The sequence below is a fragment of the Zingiber officinale genome, chromosome 4A (genome assembly GCF_018446385.1).
Source record: "Zingiber officinale cultivar Zhangliang chromosome 4A, Zo_v1.1, whole genome shotgun sequence".
Taxonomy (NCBI): domain Eukaryota; kingdom Viridiplantae; phylum Streptophyta; class Magnoliopsida; order Zingiberales; family Zingiberaceae; genus Zingiber; species Zingiber officinale.
The window spans coordinates 144,883,881-144,905,873 of NC_055992.1; the positions used below are offsets into that span (position 1 = coordinate 144,883,881).

General features: G+C 37.3%; 1 non-coding gene across 1 annotated transcript; it reads right to left on the reverse strand.

Annotated features, from left to right (window-relative positions):
• Positions 1–1,950: 1,950 nt before the first annotated feature.
• Positions 1,951–2,055, reverse strand: LOC121973991. Its single transcript, XR_006109882.1, has one exon. It is a non-coding gene; the product is annotated as a small nucleolar RNA R71 (small nucleolar RNA).
• Positions 2,056–21,993: the final 19,938 nt, after the last annotated feature.

Sequence of the window (21,993 nt, forward strand, 5' to 3'; positions counted from 1 at the left end):
AAATAACTAAGTATAACAGCGTCCTTGAGTAGAGGGTTCTTACCTATATCAATCGGTTAGTTGAACCGATAGTGAGATGATATAGGGACCACTACTCTTAATCATTCCTAGTCGAGTATTAACATTCAGGGACAATGTTAATGCAACGAGACTAGCATGTAGGTCAACTCGATGACTTGATCTCACAAGTCATGGATATGGAGATATCAAGTTGATACATGAGTATGCATTGGAGAATGTATACTGAATGACCCGCCATGAGAAAGTATCATGGATCATTATATGAGTGTTATATACTTTCTCATGTGGCTATTTGTATGACTATTAGTCCTTGGACCTGAAGTCACCATGGTTCCCTACATAAGGAGTTACTTACTTTGACTTCGTCAAACACCACCCGTAACTGGGTGGACTATAAAGGCGATTATTGGGTATGTAATAAATTATGCGGAGGGATGTGATTGATGTAGATGAGATCTATCCCTCCTATATGACGAGAGTGACATCGATATTCTTGATAGAGTGAGACCACTAAGTGCATGGCCATGCCCAAATGAGTCAATATGAGATATTGAGCTCATTTGATTGAGTGAGTCTACTTGGAGTTCAAGATTTAGATTGATTAGAGGATGACACGGTCTATGCCTCACATTGATCAATCTAGATGTCTAGGATAGAAGGACGCTTATCATATATTGTGAGGAGTCACAATTAGTAGTCACAAGGTGTTGTTGGATCTCAACATTCTTGTAACTTGGGTAGTAATGATGTGTTGCTAGATACCGCTCATTACTTATGCTTCTAAATGAGTTTATGAGCATTGCCAACGTTACAAGAACCTATAGGGTCACACACAAAGGGAAATTAGATGCAGATTAGGTTCATTTGATGAACCTAAATGATTATGTTCATTTGATGAACCTATATGATTAGGTTCATATGATGAACCAAATTGGATTAAGAGTAATCCAAAGTAGGCTAATTGAGTTGGACTCAATTTGGTTCATGTGTTAATTGAGTCTAATTTGGACTTAGACTCATTTAATCAATTTAATTAAATGAATAGAGATCCATTAAATTAAAATTGACTTGAACCAATGGTTAGATTAGATCAACCAAGGGAGAGAAGTGGTCAAGTTTGACTTGACTTGAGAGGAAGATGAAGGGTCAATTTTGACTTGACCATTTGCTACCTCATTGGTGAGTTGACATTAAGTGGTCCAATGATGATGCTCCACATCATCATGGTTGCTTAAGTGGAATGCCACCTCATGGGAGTTATCAAGAGTTGTGACTCTTGGCATCCCATGGAGGTTACAATTCCCCTTAAAGTGGCCGACCACTTTTGATGAGAAGTAAGTGTATTTTTGTGTGCTTGTGTGAGTAACTCCATCTTCTTCTTTCTCTCTAGTTTTCTTCTTGCTCTCCCTCTCCTCCATTACTGATCTCTAAGGTTGCTAGCACATCCTTAGAGGTTCTTCTCCATCTCTTTCTTGTGTGAATACACATAGAGAAGTGTCTACTTTGACACTTTCGAGATCCAGCGAACCTAGAACGAGCGGGATTACGAAGGGCTTCGCATCAAGGATAAATTCCTTCTTCTAGTGTAGATCTAGGCTTTAGTAAACTCGTACATGAAATTTTTTGTTTATAAACTTCGCACGGATCCGGTGGCATGGGAGATTCGGGGATTCCGCAACACAAAAAGACGGTTTTTGCGGCCCGAAAATCCCAACATTTACACCTTGAGATATTTTAAGAATATTATAGTACGATGAAGTGTGAAGGAGTCTCAAAAAACGCTATTCAATTGCTGGCATTTCCATTCATCCTTAAGGGCAGAGCAAAGATTTGGTTAAATTCCCTTTGTCCACAAAGCATAACGAGCTGGGAACAATTGGAGCAACACTTTTTGTTACTTTTCCCCCACCAAGTAGGACAATATATATTAATGAGAAATCAAATCATGAACTTTGCTCAAATAGAGGAAAAATCACTGTTTGAAGCATGTGAGAGATTCAAAAGTTTATTGAAGCAATGCCCTAGTCATGGATTGGAGAAATGGCTCACTATGCACCTATTCAATATGGGGATTTCTTTCTCAAACAAGATGTTATTAGATTTCACTGTAGGAGGTTCATTGATAATATCAACAAAAGTTTAAACGAATCATATAAGTTAATTGATCAAGTGACAAAGAACCTCCAACAGTGGTCAAATCAAAATTAGATGGAACGCTCCCCAACAATCTCAGAAGTGTAAGTCGTGAATGAAAATATGAATGATGAACAAGAATTGTCGTAATACCTCAAGAGTCTTGAAAACCATATAGAAGTTATCATCAAGTAGAATGAGAGGTTCAGATAGTTAGAAGCTAAGTTAGATAGAGTGAGTTCACAATGCATTGGACCTCCACTGCAACCCTCAAGGAAACTCAACCCACCCACCACTACAACAAGTTCAAACATTATAACAGATTTAATGGATATATTAGGATTCATAGAGGTCAAATTATAAAAATATCAAAAAATAACATTTCGAGAAAGTTTCTAATAAATTCTATAGGTAGAAATTTATTTTGGATTCCTAAATCATCAAAATTAATTTCATATGCTTAGATTTATTTTGTTTAAATTATTAACATGTTGGGTAAAATTATTTGTTTCGTATATCTTCTGTTTATTTTTTTCCAAATTATTTTTTTTATAAAAATGAAATTATTATATACTAACAAAAAAATTTTTGAAAATTTTTAACTATTATATTATTTTTTATAAATTTTATAACAAAAATAAAAATAAAAATTATTTTAAAAATTGATTTTTGAAAATTTTAATTTTTGTTGTGATAATGAGTTAGGTTTTATATTAGAATAATTTTTTTTGAGATTTTTGGTAATTATATGATTTTTTAATAAATTTTTGATAGAAAATTATAATTTAAAATTTATTTTTTCCAAAAATAAATTTTGAAAAATCTGATTTTTTTTAGCTAAGTAGCGTTATATTTTGAATGCTAAGAAAAATAAGCAAGATTTTTTGAATTAAAAATCTATTTTTAAATATTTAAATTCAAAATTAACCATTTCTATTAAAAATATTTATTATGATTCAAATAATAATATTTTATTGGTAGGTTTTTTTTGTGTTTCTAATACTTATGTTTGTCATTTACAAAAAGTTTTAGAATTTTTTCAAACTTAAAAAATAATTTAATTTTTTTTTTTATAAAATTGAGGTTTAATTAATAAAAATTATTTCTTTTAAAAAGTAGCTTTAGTAAAATTCTTGAAAATTCTTTTTAAAAACTCCAAGAATATTTTCAATATTTTTTACTTAGTTTTCATATTTTCTCTAATATGTTTTGATGTGATAGAGAGGGAATAAGTTAAGGGGAGGTAATAATTGCAAAATTTTACTTTACTTATTGCAAAATTATTTCTTGTATTTATTGCCAAATTTAAAACATAAATTTTTATTTTTTGTTTATCCAACTTAACTTAGGTTGATGCACATAAAAAGGGAGAGATTATAAATATCCTCGGTTAGTTTTGATATGGCCAACTAGGTTAAGTTAGGTCCTGCGATTTTGATGCCTTGTGTCTGAGTGTGCAGGAACTTAGGAATACAAAAAGTCAAACAAAAGATGCATCTAGTGAGAAGGATGACACAAGAAGTGAGTTGACTAGCTCGGTGAATCCGAGGGATGAGGTGATGTAAAAGAGTATACCAACAAATGAGAAGGAAACACGTAGCGCATTTGAGGGACGAGAAGCTAAAGATGAAGCTTGCTCAAAGAGAAGACTAGAGTTGAGCTTGGATGAGCTCAATTTCGGAGAGCTTGAAAGTGGCAATTTCTTTGACATCAATTCTTGCATTGTTTCCCACATATATCAATTTGTTGCCAGCTGGTATCGGACGGTACTCCACATATGTAGCTCGATCATAAGCTACATGGTTCGTTGCTCCTAAATCTACAATCCACAAAGAATAAGAATTAGTTAACAATACTATACTTGCAATATAATGCTCATGGAAAGAAGATAAAGATGGATCTATCTTTTTAGGCTCAGTACAATCCCGAGTAAAATGGCCCTTTTGCCACAGTTATAGCAAGTCAACTTGCTTTTATGTTTTGGTCCATATTTCTTTCTTTTCTTCTTGATTTGGTTTTTTGCAACAACATCACTAGCCTCCTTTTCTTTTCCCTTTCCTTTCTTAAACCATTTTTTCTTATTCTAGGAACTAGAATCTTCAGCTACAAAAGCTTGACCAAAAATCCTTACAGATTCAATCCTCTCTGTTTTAAGTTCAATATGGTGTGAGACATCAGTGAAAGTCTTGATACTCTCAGTGTGGGTAAGGTTTTGTTTCATCATTTCCCAAGAATTAGGAAGAGAATAGATAATTTCTTGAACCTTTTGTTCATTGGTCAACTCATGACCGACAGCTTTTAAGTTCCAAATCATGTTACCCATCTCCCTTAGATGTTGGGTCATGGTAACATTTGAGCATTTTTTACAGCTATCAAACTTAATTGTTAGTTGACAGAGCTTATTGAGACTTACTCCACTATACTTCTCTCTAAGGGCTACCCAGACAACATGAGATGATGGTAATGACTCATACTCAAATACTAGGTCATCCACTATTGAACTAATTAATATTCCTTTAGCAGTAGAGTCCTTCCTTTTTTATGTCTTATAGGCATCAAGATCATGTCTGTACTGTGCTGTAGAACCATTAGATGGTTCTTCCATGAATTGATTTACAACCTCTAGAACTTCTTATTCCTCAAGAACGTATTGTATCTTAAGGTGCTAGATTTTATAGTTATCCTAGTTATCCCCATATAATTTTTCTCCCTTATTGAGTTCAGCTATGATGTTCTTAGTTGCCATAATCTACATAAATAAATATATTATTTATTATTTCAGTGTAATTCATATGCATGTAATTAATTATTGACTCAGTGTAAATTAGAATTGGTTTACAAAATCAAGTGATAACTATGTTTTCACTCATCATTTGTATGTGTCAATCCAATCAATATTGATCAATTATATTACACACATCCTATCTAATGAATTAATTATTAAATAAACTAATCATTTTCATATGAACTAATTATAAAATGAACTAATCATTTAATATGAACAAATAATAAAATATGAACTAATCATATATGTATGAACTAATCATAAAATGAACTAATCATTGAATATGAACAAATCATAAAATATGAACTAATCAAAAAATGAATTAATCATTGAATATGAACGAATCATAAAATATGAACTAATCATAAGCAAGTTGGTTAACACATAACAAACTATTTTTCTTTTTTATTGAGTATAACACTGTTTGTACAAAATAATAGTTTCCACTACATTATTTTCAGAAAAACAAAATAAGCTAAAATTGTTCATACATAATGATAGTAAACAGAACACTAATAACATAGATAGGCTAGCATCACTCCCACTAGGAAAAATACTAGTGCAATGGGAAATTCTATCTCGTTTATCCCAGACTTGACGATGGCGAGATCAACCTCAGAATCATCCTTCAGATCCATATTTAGATCCATTTTTGGATCTTCCACACACTCTTTCGGATCCTCCTATGCTTCTTCAGGATCTATCTCTAGATCCTCTATGAGATCTATTTCTGGATCCTCCTCAAATTCTTTAAGGTCCATTTCTAGATCGTCTTTAAATTCTTTGAGGTCTATTTTTGCAGGATCAGGATCCTCTTCAAATTTTATGGAATCTGTTGGTCCAAGGTAGGCCGGAGAGAGGGGAGGTGAACTGACTATTAAGAAAAACCTTCCTTGACTTTTAACTCAGATTAGAAAAAAAATAGAATAAATGACCAACAAAAAAAAATGAGGCCAAAAGAGTTCCTTGGTTACAATAAGGGAGGTTGTTAATCTAAGGCAAGTAAATACACTAAAGATCTCCTTCTTTGAAGGCAGAGAAACCTCTTACACTCATTGGAAGTTCAGAAAGTAGCTAGGAAATGAATACAATAATGGGTGCATATTTCCTAGGTCTAGGGGTCTTTTTATAGCCCCTGGAAAATCTTATCCGTGGCTGGAAGGCGCTTCTAGCGAGGCGTAGTGGATAAAAGTTTATCCACCACCAACGACAAAATCTGCCTGGTCGAAGGCGCCTTCCATGGGCTGGAAGGCGCCTTCCATGGATGGTTGAAGGTGCCTTCAGCCCAGCTAAAGGCGCCTTCTACCTGAAGGTCACAGAGGCGCCTTCAACTCATGTTGAAGGCGCTTCTAGTAGCTCCATAGCTCCATTTTAGCTCTTCCGTCGCTTCGATATCTTGGGTGATTTCGGCCAACCGAAATAGGGCTTACTCGAACCCAATTTCTGGCCTTCTTCTCGAGCAGACTTCCACTCCAGCTTCTCATTCCTCGAATGTTGCACACATCCTTCTTGTCAACCGGTGTACCCTTTCACAACACCTCATCCCACGGATGCACCGGGCCTGTCGGCTCCCTTCCTGTGCCATCCTTCTCACTAGCTGTGTCTTCCTCTCGACTTCTTGTGTTTCTAAAGTCCTGTACACTTAGACACAACTATTAAACACTAATAGGACCTAACCTAACTTGGTTGATCTCATCAAAACTACCACGGGGTACCAACAATCTCCCCTTTTTGATGTGATCAAATCCAAGTTAAGTTAGGGTAAACCATAAATAAAAAATAGTTATAAAAATTTTACAAGTAAAATTTTATAAGTACAAAAATTAAAATTTATAATTTGTTGTACTACTCTTCCCCTAAACTTAATCTCTTACTGCTCCCCCTTTAGACCACATTAAAAATGGGGTACTTTTAAAAGTCTAAGAGTAAAAAAAATTCAAACTGTTAAAAGGATAAGAATTAATTAAAAAATATATTTAATTAATTTTTTAACAAAAAATTAAAGTATTTTTATAACTTCTAAATGCTTAACAGTTAGTCAATTAAATACTTATTTCAATAATTGGCTTCCACATTGTGGCGAGGTACTATGCCTTCTTGGATATTGGAACAACAACCATTTTCTAGACAAAGACTCTTAAAGAAATTTAATATTTAATTTTCTATGAACGTCTTAAGTCAAAAAGCAATTAATCTAAATATGATTTTAGAATCCAAAATAGATTCCTTCCAAATGGGTTAACTAGGAATCTCTTAGGTATGTATTTCTTTAAAAATTTTCTAATTGGGCCCTTATGGTATTTAAGGTACCAATTCAATCCACTATATTTTCTAATATGCTGAATATTTAAGCAAGTGTGATTTTTTAAAGTTTCTATCTCTTTTTGCTATTTTCCATTCTCAATTTTAACTTTATCAAAGTCTTCTAATCGACAAGATTCAGCTAGTATTGATTTTTATTTCTTAATTTCTTTTTCTAATTTACAACAAATTTTTGTTAATAATTTAATAAATTAAAATAATTTGTCAAGAGGAAGAGATCATACCTGACCTACCTTATCGATCCCGTGATCTGAAGCTCCCCCTGAAGTTCTGCTTTCTTCCGATGTTGCTCCCCCTTCATCGATGCTTTCGATGCTCATTTTGGACAAGCTTGCTTCGTCTCCTTCTTCTTTGTGAATTTCCACTAGCGCAAGTCTGGTGATGGTTTCAATTTCTGATTTGGACGATGTTTCGTCACACATCACCTTCATATTCTTGTACTTGTTTGCTTGGGTCGACTTCTTGTTCTTGCTCTTATCCTTGTCTTTTAATTTAGGGCAGTTATCTTTCACATGTCCTTTTTTATTGCAATGGTAGCATCTTATCCTTCTTTTCCTACCCTGCACTTGATTAAATCTTTTAGTTTTAAATAACTTTTTAAATTTACGTACCATCAGTGCTATTTCACTATTATCGAGAGAAGATTCTGAATCTTGTTCGTCTGCCTTTGCCTTTAAGGCAATGTTATGCTTGCACATCTCGTTTCATGGACTTCAAAAGTTGAAAATAATTCTTTTAAAGTAGTTGAATCTAGATCCTTAGATATCTAATAAGCATTTATAATGATGCCCATTTAGTATTTCTAGGGAATACATTAAGAGCCTACCTTAGCGAATCTCTGTTACTTACTTTTTCTCTAAGATTCATGAGTCCAGTGATGAGCTCCTTGATCCTTGAGTGAAGGTGTGCAATGGTTTCACCTTCTTCCAGTTTGATGTTGCTGATTTGGTTTCTAAGCAGATCCTGTCTCGTGAGTTTCACCTCTGAGATTCCTTCGTGTAGTTCCAGGAATTTCTCCCAGAGTTCTTTTGTAGACTCGTAAGCCCCTATCCGATTGACTTCTTATGGCAGTAAGACACTTAGAAGATGGAACTCTATTTTTCTGTTTGTCACGAATTCGACCTGCTCCTTTATGGTCTAGTGGTATTTTTCTTTGGCTTTGGGTGTTACAAAACCAAATTCCATTATTAAAAGTAAATCAAAATTAGTTTTAAAATACCTCCATCTTCTTCTTTCAATTGGTGAAATCCCTCTCGAACTTCGGTGGGTAGATGCTTGATTCAACCATCTCGTATGCTTCGTTCGACGGTTAGTCCTCCTAAAGCGAACCTCGCTCTGATACCACTTGTTGATTGAAGGTAGGTCGGAGGGAGGGGAGGTGAACTGGCTATTAAGAAAAACCTTCCTCAACTTTTAACTCAGATTAGAAAAAAAATAGAATAAATGAACAACAAAAAAAAATAAAGCCAAAAGAGTTATTTTGTTACAACTGAGGAGGTTGTTAATCCAAAGAAAGTAAACGCACTAAAGATCTCCTTCTTTGAAGGCAAAGAAGCCTCTTACACTCATTGGAAGCTCAGAAAGTTGCTAGGAAATAAATACAATAGTTGTTACATATTTCCTAGGTCCAGGGGTCTTTTTATAGCCTCTAGAAAATCTTATCCGTGGCTGGAAGACACCTTCCACAGATCTTGAAGGTGCCTCTAGAGAGGTGCAGTGGATAAAAGTTTATCCACTGCCAATGACAAAATTTGCCTAGTCGAAGGTGCCTTCTGTTGGTGTGGTAAGCATCAGATGATCGAACTTGGGTTTTGATTATGTCAAACGGTCCAAAGTTAAGTTGTCTTATGATCTAAAAAGGTTAATTGAGCTTGCAGGAAAGTCCTAAGTTGTCTTAGGAAAACGTCCTAGTGGATTCTAGGCATGTGGAAAACCCTAGGGGGAGATAACCCTAGGTCCTAGGGGGTGGTGACCCTAGACGAAAAGTCCAGTCGGTCTGGAGGACCGGTCTGGCAGTAGGTAACTTCTCCTAAGAGGACTAGGTGAGGATGTGTTCTCAAGTGAGGGAACAGTAGGCGTCGATTCAACCTAGGATTTTCAGAGGAAATCTGAAATTAGAACTCGACAGTCTGAAGACTGTCAAAAGTTGTATTACTTAATTAATTGTTTGTCTAATTCTGTTGTGTTGGAGACTAACACTTTGTTGCAGGGTTAGATTCGACCTTTATCGGTCAACCGAATGTCTGGATCGGTCGACCGAACCCCAGTACAGTAGGATCAGATTTTCAGAGATCAGATCGAGTTCGACCAAGGGATTGGTCGACTAAACCGAGGATAAGCGGTGACGTGGTCGAGCTGAGTTGATCGGACCAGATGAGCTGGGGATCGATCGATCGAACGACTGGATCGATCAACCGAACGAAGAAACTCTATGTGAGCAACAGAACCGAGATTGGAAGGCTGATCGATTTAGGTGGGATCGGTCGACTGAACCTAGGGATCGGTCGACCGAATCTAGGGATCGGTCGACTGATCCGGGTCGAGTCAGGACTTGATCCCGAGATCAGGGGATCTGGATCAAGTTTGAGGAGACTATAAAAAGGGGTCTCAACTAGCACTTCAAGGTACCCAAAAATCAGACTACTTGCGCTCCTGTGTGCTGCGACGAAATGCTTCAACAATGCTCAACTGTTACATCGACAATTGACGTTCCTTTCCAACATCTTTGTATTGTCGATAACTTAGTTTTAATATTGCAATTGTAATTGATCTTGTAAAGATTTCTCGAGCTTATAGTGATTGCCCATCAAAAGTACTCTCACGTGTGTGCCTGGAGTAGGAGTTGCCACAGGCTCTGAACCAAGTAACTCTTGGTGTTTGCGATTGTGCTCTTTGTCTCTTTACTTTCTATTGCATTTCTTACTCTATGTTTTCTAAAACGAACATGAAAGCTACGCGTGCTATCCCCCCCTCTAGCACGTTTACGATCCTACACCTTCCATGGGCTGGAAGGCGTCTTCCATGGCTAGTTGAAGACACCTTCATCCTAGCTGAAGGCGCCTTCTGCCTGAAGGTCGCAGAGGCGCCTTCAACTCCTGTTGAAGGCGCCTCCAGCAGCTCCATAGCTCCATTTTATCTCTTCCGCTGCTTTGATTGCTTGGGTGATTTCAGCCAACCGTAATAGGGCTCATCCAAACTCAATTTTCGACCTTCTCCTCGAGCAAGCTTCTGCTCCAACTTCTTATCCGTCGAACATCATGCACGCCCTTCTCGTCCACCGGTGTACACTTCCGCAACACCTCGTTCCTCGAATGCACCGAGCCCGTCGGTTCCCTTCCCGTGTCATCCTTCTCTCTAGCTGCGTCTTCCACTCGACTTCTTGTGTTCTTAAGTTCCTGTACACTTAGACACAATGGTTAAACACTAACAGGACCTAACTTAACTTGGTTGATCGCATCATAACTACCACAGGGTACCAACAGAATCCATTTCTTTGGGATCTGGATCCTCTTCAAATTCTTCAGGATCTCATTCCAATTGAAGTAATTCCCTGCACATCTTTGAATATAAGATGCACCCTTCAGAATGATCTCATAGTTGGTGTGTGTTGGTGCGGGAAGCATCCGACGATCAAACCTAAGTTTTGATAATGACAAAGGATTCAAAGTTAAGGTGTGTTGTGATCTAACAAGTCTGTTAAGTGTTTCAGGAAAAGCCCTAACTGTGGTTAGGCAAGGTAAAAACCCTAGGGGGTGGTATCCCTAGGTCATAGGGGGTGGTAACCCTATGCGGAAAGTCTTTGTGGGTCGAGTGCTTCAGGCAAAAGTCCTAGGGGGAGGGGGGTAACCCTAGGTGGAAAGTCCTGGTGTCGCGAACCAGGTGAAAGACTGGACCAGCCGGGAAGCGAAAGTCCAGCAGAAAGTCTGGAAGCATCGAGCACCGAGCAAAAGTCCAGTCGATCTAGAGGATCACACTGGCATCAGGTAAATCTCCTGAGTGGAGTAGGTGAGGACGCGTTCCCCGTAGATGGAACAGTAGGCGTCGGGTCGACCTAGGGTTTTCGGCTGGAAATTCGAAGTTAGACCCGGACAGTCTGGAGACTGTCATTATATTCTGTTATCATATTTACTGTTGTTTTGTGCTAATTTTGTGTTGCAGGGTATGTGTTTAGGACTAACACTGTTGCAGGAGCAAAGGAGCACAAGTTTACCTCGGATGAATAGTATCCGAGGCGCCTCCATGGAGCTTGGAGGTGCCTCGGGTGCAAAAGATGAGCTGGCTGCGAGGCAGGCTTGGAGGCGCCTTAAAGGAGGCTCAAGGCGCCTTGGACCGAAGGCTGAAGGCACCTTGGAGAGGCTGAAGGCGCCTTGAACCTGATAAGGTTCGACCAGTTCAGCCCCTATCTCAGCGTATGACTCGGCCAGCATGGAGGCGCCTTGGATGGCTTTCAAGGCTCCTTGAACACCCTTTATAAGAGGGTTTCGACCAGCAGCTCACAACAACGAACTCCAAGCAATCCTTACGCTACAAGCTGCTCAAGAAACATCAGAAGTGCTGTTATAAGCCCCCGACAACCCGGAGCTTCAGATTCTGCTACTTATAGTTGTTGCTCACGGAAAGCGGTCAAGGATCGCGGGCCTTCGAGTATGAGTCGATTTAGGCTCCGAACGAAGTAAATCCTCTTGTTCTTTCTGTTTGTCTTTCTTTATTCTGTTGCGTGTTTTAACTCTGATAGTTTTACGATTCCGAACCGAGTGAAAGCCACGAGCGCTATTCACCCCCCCTCTAGTGCTTCTCGATCCAACAATTGGTATCAGAGCGGGGTCATTTTGAATTGGTGCAATCACCATTCAAAACAATTTTTCGTGGTAGTTTCAGATTTTCGGAGTCAATTAGAATTTAGCTTTATAGCTATATTCGAATTCTTTTCTCGAATCAGTTTTTGCTCGAAGTTGGTGCAACACCACTCAAGATCGTTTTCTTTTAAACACTTCCCGCACTACTAATCCAGGACCAAGTCCTAAAATTTTCTTGTCATTTATTTTCTTTATAGTTGATCCAAAATGACCCGACAAGAGGGTTATAGCACTGTCCGTCCCCCGCTCTTCACCAGAGAGGACTTTGGTTACTGGAAGGGCAGAATGAAGAACTTCCTGAAGATCCAGTTCGAGACGTGGATGATCGTCAAGACTGTTTTGGATCTGCCAACGGGTAAAGACGACAATCCTACACCCTGCGAGGATTGGGAACCTACATTAATCAAGAAGGTGGAGGCAAATGCCAGAGCAACTTGTACCCTCCAGTGCGGACTAACAAAGGAGGAGCTAAACCGCGTCGGTCCATTCTCAAGCGCCAAGGAGCTATGGGAGAAGCTGATCGAGCTTCACGAAGGGACCTCCAATACCAAAGTAAGTAAGCATGATTTATTATTCAATAAATTGTATAACTTAAAAATGCAGGAAAATGAGACGGCAAGCCAGCTGCACGCAAGAATTCAAGACATCCTCAATTCTCTTCACGGAATCGGGCAAAAGGTAGAGAATCGAGACGTCATAAGGTACACACTAAACTCATTTCCGAGGAGCACATTGTGGGCATCAATGGTAGATGCCTACAAAGTCTCCAAGGATTTATCTTCAATAAAGTTAGATGAATTATTCTGTGAGTTTGAATTACATGAGCAAACTAATGCACAGCCAACCGAGAAGGGGGTTGCTTTGGTTGCAGGTACCAGTCGAATGCGCGAACCGAGATCACGACGAAGAACTGAACCAGAGTCAGAAGAAGAACCCGACTTAGATGATGAAAATGAAGAACTAACAACCGAGCTCATGAACCTTGTGAAGAGACTCTACAAGAAGAAGAAAGGCTTCAACAAGAAGGACCTAAAGAAGGCAGTCCAATCCAAGGAGGCTCAACCAAGTTCTAAGGTAAAGTTCGAAGTGATCTGCTATGCGTGCAACCAGAAGGGGCACATCAAGGCCAATTATCCGAATCAAAAGGATGCAAAGAAGCAGAGAAGGAAGAAGGCCTTAAAGGCAACATGGGACGAATCTTCCTCAGAAGACGACGACGACGAACTCGATCAGACGAGTTTACTTGCACTGATGGCCCGGGACCAGATCGACGAATCCGAGAGCGAGATCGAGTCGGAGGCCGAGTCCGAGCGAAGCCACGGATCTGTATTCGTTTCCGAAGGGCCCGATCCCTCTGTAAGTATCCCTCGACTCAATAACTTAGTCAATTATTTATTACGAAAATTAGCTAAGTCAAATCTTAGAATTAAGTCACTTCTAAAGGAAGTAGCTGTCCTTAAAGAAGTGACTGACTCCAAATCTTTGACTGAGCCAGTTCAGACTGGAAACTCAACTCAAGTTCAAAAACTTGAAGAAGAGAACTCCAGTCTGAAAACTCAAGTCAAGGATCTGGAGAAAACACTAGAGCAGTTTTCTTTAAGTTCCAAGAATCTTGACCTAATTCTTGGGACACAAAGAATCGTTTACAATAGAACTGGTCTAGGATTTAAACCAAAAAGAAAATATAAATCCTACTTATCTCTTGTAAAAAGAACAAATAGAAAAATAGTCTAAGCATGAGTCCCCAAGTCCAAATTGATTAATCAAGTTGGACTTGGTCAATATTGGATCCCGAAGGATCAAATACACTATCTCGATAGACCATATCAAGGCTATGATCCAGGGGGAGCAAAAAGAAAAACAATATTAATAAAATGAACATAATTTCAAATTTTAAAATTTGAAAATAAATTAAAATATTAAAATCCAAAATTCAGAAATAAATTAAAAAAAATAAATTAAAATTCAAAATTCAATTAAAAAATTTGAAATTAAAATCAAAATTAAAAATTCAATTAAAAATTCAAAATTAAAATCAAAATTCAAAATTCAATTAAAAATTCGAAATTAAATTCAAAATTTAATTAAAAATTCGAAATTAAAATTTAACATTCTAAATTCAATTACAAATAGAAAGAGGATCCAGAATAACTGGCACCCACAACTAAACTACCCGACTGGGTAACCGAACTTAATCTACCCGAAATGGGTAAACAAGAGTAGACTACCCGGCAGGGTAATTAAGGTTAGATAAAATGGGCTAGGTTTAACTTGACCCACGGTACTGGTGAAGTTTTTGGATTATAGTACGTTAGGGAAGCTTGGGCATCGCATGTCTAGGAAGATATGACTTCGACCTGGTGCATTTGGCCAAGTGGAACTGACCGAAGCTACCCTTAAATAGATCCTAACTAGTTAGACCAAGGTTTAGTATTAAGTTCAATGGGTAGCACTATTTGGAAAACCTCGAAGGCATGGTTACTTTAATGAGTTCCTTGTGACTCACCATAGCCCAGAAGTTTATCCAAAAAATGCTTACTTGTTGAACCCAAAGCTAAACCTGAATCTAACACAAAGTTAAACCAAACCCTTAAATTGAACCTCAATTCATCTCATAGAAATTATAGAATTCCCTGATTGAAAATTTAGATCGGGTGATGACTAAGGAATTTAAAATTCAAAATTAAACTCGTAACTATAATTAATTCAAATTCTATAATTAATTAATCTTTTAAAAATCATTTCAAAAATGTTTTAAAACTTAATTTCAAAATTATTTAAAAATTATTTTAAAAAATCTTTTAAAAACTTAATTTTAAAATTATTTTAAAAATCTTTTAAAAACTTAATTTCAAAATTATTTAAAAAATCTTTTAAAAATTATTTTAAAAATCTTTTAAAACTTAATTTCAAAATTATTTGAAAAATCTTTTAAAAATTATTTTAAATCTTTTAAAACTTTATTTCAAAATTATTTGAAAAAATATATTTTAAACATTATTTTAAAAATATTTTAAAACTTAATTTATATTAAAACTTAATTTCAAAATTATTTAAATCATTTTAAAAATCTTAATCTGAAAAAGTCTTTAAAATTACTTTTCAAAATTAATTAAATTAAAATGATTTTTCAAAATTACTTAAAATTAATTAAATTAAAATTATTTTTTTAAATTCAAAATTAATTACTTAAAAGTCTTTGATCCAAAATTAACCTACCTAATTCAATAAAATAAAAAATAAAAAAAATAAAAAAAATTAAAAATAAAATAAAAAATGCACGTGGCGCCTGAACAAAGGCGCCTCCCATACACGGGAGGCGCCCTAGAAAGCGGCGGGAAAATTCCCGCCGCCTGAGACTAAGGCGCCTCGGATAATGTCCGAGGCGCCTCCAACATCCTTATAAGGTGCCTTGACTCCTAATGTAAGGCGCCTTCAATTCACATTATTGAAACGAACAGAAGCTCCTCTGATCGTTTTCTGCCGACGCCAAGCACGAGCTCATCGTGTGTTTTCTTCCCAATCTAAGGCGCCTTCAACCTGTTCCTCCCCTTCTACACCCCACAATGCCTCCTAGGTAAACTTTAATCACTTCCTAGTCAATTTTTACATACTCTTTGTGCTCATTTTGCCGATTTTTTGTGTAAAATTGTTTACAATAGAAAACGACGTCAAGTCGATCCCAATCCGACTAGACTCCCATCAGCCGACCTCATATTCCCAACCGACCAACTTAGGGCTACATTTGCTAACTTCAAATTTAACCTTATCAAACCTAGATACGTAAATAGGCCCTTTTTTAGTCAGTACTATCACCCATCGGTCCAGATGATAGAATACTATTAGCTGGACAAATTGGTTTATTGCAGTAATGCAATAAATCATGACTTATGTGCACAGTTTTATCACAACTTTGAAAGGGTTGATGATAGAACATACTCCTCTAGAGTTGGTAGCACTGGCATCCAGCTTACCCCCACTTTGTTACGTACCGCTTTAGGGCTTAGAGCGTCAGAGTGTACCTTCCTTTACTACCCCGGTAGAGATCTGCCATTTGGCGATCCCTACTCTCATATTACGTTAGACACTATCTATACGTACTTTTTTGGAGGGGAGAGATCACTCGGCTTGACTGAGTTCAGGTCAGTTTCTCTTAGAGTCCAGGACTATGTTATGTATAGGGTCCTGACAGCCTGCATATTGCCGATCTCATCTCGGGATGTCCCGAAGATGCGATCTTCACATTATTTCTTTCTATATGCCTTGAGTCATCGGTTGGACATTGATATAGCCTTACACATGTTCCAGAACATCATCTCAGCATCTAGTACAGTCACATCCCGTATAGTGCATATGCCCTACTGCCATATTTTGACTTCCATCTTTTCGACCATCGAGGGTATAGATGTGACCAGAGGAACAGTTATCCCTTTAACCATATACGACGAACTAGGGTCACGCAGTTGTAGACTAGCCCATGCTGAGGTCAACGCTGATGGAGTTCTAGCCTGGACAGGTCGACCACAGCCAGCCGCTGCCCCTATCGATCCAGAGGCCGAGGATATACCCGGTGAGGGTGAGGATTGGCCCGACTTCCTGGCAGAGGACTTTTTCTCAGATCCTTCCACCTCTGCTGGACCCTCTACATATGTCGATCCTTCGATCTCGGCATCACTTTCCGTCGAGGATAGGCTCGCCCGTCTTGAGGTTCACTCCATTGAGACTCGACGCTTCCTCCGATCTCTCCGATCCGAGATAGCTGCTAGTTTCGAGTCTCTCTGAGGCGAGATACGGCGTCAGGGACAACCTCAACCGGCACCCGAGCAGCCTTTAGCCAATCCTCCAACTGACGATCCGCCTGCTTGACTCTATCTTTTTAGATTGTCTAGATATGTCATTCACTTTTTGGATCTGGATATTTTACTCACCTTTTGGTTGTATCTTGGAGTTGATTATCTTATGTTTTGCTGACTTATGTTTTAATTCAGTACTTATTTGTCACTTTTTCAAAATTGTGAATATAATTTCAAAACCACTTTTAAATTGTTCTTAAAAATTCTAGGAAAAATAATAATTTTAAAATCCCATTTTTCTAGATTTTCAAAATATGGAATTAGCTTAGGCTCTACCCTAGAAATCCTGTTCTCCTAGATTTAAGCCAAAGCATCTCACAAACACCTAGGTATACCTTGCTTGTATTTGAAAAACATAGAATGGTGTGAGATGCATAGGGTACAGCCTGGACTCAAGAATGCTTATTTCTGTGCATCAATATGAGTCTGGGCGTTAAATACTTTATTAACAGTAATCAAGTCAAGTCTTCCAGCTCTAGTCAAATCTAACTGGACTAAATGACTTAACTCGACTAACCAAGTGAAAGCTGCTGCCCTCTAGGCAATCAGTAAGTAGCTAAATGTTAGACAGTTGGTGAAGGAAATATTAAGCTTAAGCATGCTTGTACTTTAGGGCTCTGATACCCGATCAAAACAAATTTTGACTCATGCTTGGACTTAAGGACCAACCAATTTGATTAAATAAACTAAATTAAATATTTAGTTTCTCCCTCTTCGTCCAAAAATCAACAAATTCTTACTCCTATGTTTTGAACAATAAGTATTGTTTTATTTAAATTAAGCTAAGTATCTTTTTTAACTTAAGCTCTATTTTCAAAATTCAATGTTTGCAAAAATCTTAGCTAAGTGATTCATAGAGCAACTTTCAAACTTTTTCAAACTTAGCCAACCTTTCTAATCTAACTTTTTATAAATTCTTGCTAAGATATTTTTACTTACCTAAAAGTATTAAAAATCATAGCTTTGCAAAATTTTTACTCATTGCTTTCAAAATATTTTTTGCTAAGCAAAAAGAGACTTCAATTTCCTTTAAGATTTTCAAAATTTAGCTAAGTATATTTCAAAAAACAACTAAGTTTTAAAAGTGGCTAAAATCGTCCTTTCACAGTCTACTATATACTAGCCTTTTAAACTTAGGTGAAAATTTTTCCGAAGTCAATTTCGCATTTAACCCGTCGTTCAAAGCCTAATCTATTTTTCAAAAAGAAAAATTAAAAACTACTTTCAACTGGCTTATTTTTTGATAAATGGCAAAGGGGGAGAGTAGGAAATTCAAAAGTAAAAAATTCAAAAAGGAAACCCTGAATTAAGGGGGAGCTTCACAAAGTTTAAGTGTTAGCTTAAGTTATGCTTTTACTTGAATTTATATACTTAAGCTTGCTCACTTAAAACCTTTTAATATTTATGCATTTGTTTTACTTAACTTTAAATTTGGATTGCCATAATCAAAAAGGGGGAGATTGTTGGTGCGGAAAGCATCCGACGATCGAACCTAAGTTTTGATAATGGCAAAGGATTCAAAGTTAAGGTGTGTTGTGATCTAACAAGTCTGTTAAGTGTTTCAGGAAAAGCCCTAACTGTGGTTAGGCAAGGTAAAAACCCTAGGGGGTGGTAACCCTAGGTCATAGGGGGTGGTAACCCTATGCGGAAAGTCTTGGTGGGTCGAGTGCTTCAGGCAAAAGTCCTAGGGGGTAACCCTAGGTGGAAAGTCCTGGTGTCGCGAACCAGGTGAAAGACTGGACCAGCTGGGAAGCAGAAGTCCAGCAGAAAGTCCGGAAGCATCGAGCACCGAGCAAAAGTCCAGTCGATCTAGAGGATCACACTGACATCAGGTAAATCTCCTGAGTGGAGTAGGTGAGGATGCGTTCCCCGTAGAGGGAACAGTAGGCATCGGGTCGACCTAGGGTTTCCGGCTAGAAATCCGAAGTCAGACCCGGATAGTCCGGAGACTGTCATTATATTCTGTTATCATATTTACTGTTGTTTTGTGCTAACTTTGTGTTGCAGGGTATGTGTTTAGGACTAACACTGTTGCAGGAGCAAAGGAGCACAAGTTTACACAACAAGAAAAAAAAACCTTACAACAACGGTTTTTCACCGTTGTCGTAGCCCCTTTCAGACTGTTGTTAAAGGCTATGTTGTTAAAGGGGGTGGTCAAAGACAATAGTTTTTAACCGTTGTCCTTGAAGACAAAGACAACAGTTTTTAACCGTTGTCTTTGAAGATAGACAACAGTTTTACAACGGTAAAAACCCGTTATCTTGTCATTGACAACAGTTGTTCACCGTTGTCTTTGAACGTATGCCTTTAATAATAGGCTCTTCAACAACAGTTTTGAACTGTCTATGACAACGGCTAAAAATCGTTGTCTTTTTAGCCAATGACAACGGTTTGATAACGGTTAAAAACCGTTGTCTTTTTAGCCAACAATGTTATTTAACATCAGTTTGATAATGATTTTTCACTGTTGTCTTTTAATGCCATTGACAACAGTTTCACATATTTAAACTGATGTCTTTGGGTACAATATACAATATTTTGACAATAAATAAAAAACTAAATTTTTTTCATCATTTAATAACCATTATTTTATTTAAATAATATATCTACAAAATATCATATATAAAAAACCTACAATCCGATCCAAACATCATCATCCAGTGAAAATTTCATTAAAGTACCAACATCATCATCCAGACATCATTAAAGTACCAAACATCAACATCCAAACATCACAAAAGTTTACAAAACTAAATAGTACCCATAACAATATATCACACATATATATGAAGTCTAAAATATCTTGTTTTGTTGGATCAAATCTTCTCTACCTGTGCATCTTCTAAATACCCTGTGCATCTTCTAAACACCATATCGAGAACTGCAGCCTTTTCCCTGAGGTATTATGTAGAGTTTATATATGCTTTCTAAACACCCTGTGCTTTCTCCTCCCTCCTAGCTTCTCTTTTCTTCTCCTTTCTGGGTATGGTCATTATCTTTTCCTTGAGGTAAATAGCATATGATTGCAAGTTAAGTCATTTCCCCAGAGTAAATGGCATAAAGATGATGATGACAAAGATGTTGTACACAATTGAATATGATAACAATACTTCTTTCTAGGAACAAACAACAACAACAAATTAATAAGACAAACTTTATTTTGGTTCCATTGTATTACAGCAAACTTATCTCAAAATCTCAATATTATTCAAGCTGATTTTTTTTTCTAATGTTCTCAAAACCTGAGCTTGATTTCCTTAGATATATGCCTAGGGAAACATTTCATTAATTCTCAGTTAAAGTATACTTCCTTCATTTCAATTCAATTCTCAGCCTTTACAAGACTTGCACAGAATCTGCACTGCATATAATTTGCACTATACTGCAAATGTTGTCTTCACTGTTTTCAGTTCCAAAACTCAGACTCCAAGTTCTTTTCCAATTGTTTCCTTAATTTTCTAATTTATGAACCTATAACTCCTTCCATTCTGCAATTCAATTCTGATTCCTATAAATTAGCTTCTATATTCAGATTCTGCAGTACTATAATTCTATAATCTGACTAACTTCTGATTTCCTTTTACCATTCGGTCACATAATGATTTGTTGGGTTTTTCGGGCCGCGAAAACCACTTTTTCGCATCGCGGAAACCCCGAATCACCCTAGCCAACAGATCTCGTGCGAAGAAAACTTTTCAAAAACGATACGAGTACGAGTTTACAACTTAGATCTACTCGTAGATCTACATGAAGAAAACTTTTATACTTTTGAAGCGAAGCCCTTCGCGTTCCCGCTCGTCCAAACGGTGCCGGATCTCAAGAGTATCAAGATAGATACTCCTCTAGAAGTATCCACACGAACACGTAGGTGGAGAAAAACCACACAAAAGGTGTGCTAGCACCTATGTATGGTTCGGCCAAGTTGAGGAGGAGAGGGAGAGCTTGAGAGGAAGAAGGAAGAAGAAACACACTTGAATGAAAAATGAATTCTCATTCAAACCAAAAGTGGCCGGCCACTCTCCATTGTGAAACTCCCAAATTAATTGCATTAATTGCAATTAATATGAAGTCATTAAAGAGAATGGCTTTGTAACTTCCATGAGGTGGCACCCATGATGATGTGGAGTAACATCATTGGTCCACATCAATGCCAACTCACCAATGAGGTGGCATAAAGTCAAGTCAAACTTGACTTTTAATCTTCCTCTCAAGTCAAGTCAAACTTGACCAAATCTCTTCTATGGTTGATCGAATCCAACCATTCGATTCAAGCCAACTTAATATAATGAATCTAATTCATTTAATTAAATTGATTCAATGAGTCAAAATCTAAATTAGACTCATTGAACACATGAATCAACTTGAGTCGAACTCAAGTTAGCCCAATTAGGATTACTCTTAATCCAATTTGATTCATCAAATGAATCTAATCCTCTTGGTTCATCATATGAACCTAATCTCCATCTAATTGTCCTAAGTGTGTGACCCTATAGGTTCTTGTAACGTTGGCAATGCCCTAAACCCATTTAGGAGCATAAGTAATGAGCGGTATCTAGCAACACATCATTACTACCCAAGTTACAAGAATGTCGAGATCCGACATCACCTTGTGACTACTAATTGTGACTCCTCACAATATATGACAAGTGTCCTTCTATTCTAGACATCTAGATTGGTCAATGTGAGGCATAGACCGTGTCATCCTCTGACCAATCTAAATCTTGAACTCCAAGTAGACTCACTAAATCAAATGAGCTCAATATCCCATATTGACTCATTTGGGCATGACCATGCACTTCGTGGTCTCACTCTATCAAGAATACCGATGTCTCTCCCGTCATATAGGAGGGATAGATCCCATCTACATCACCCACATCCCTCTGCATAATTTGTTATATACCCAGTAATCGCCTTTATAGTCCACCCAGTTACGGGTGACGTTTGACGAAACCAAAGTACATAACTCCTTATGTAGGGATCTATGGTGACTTCAGGTCTAAGGACTAGTAGTCATACTAATAGC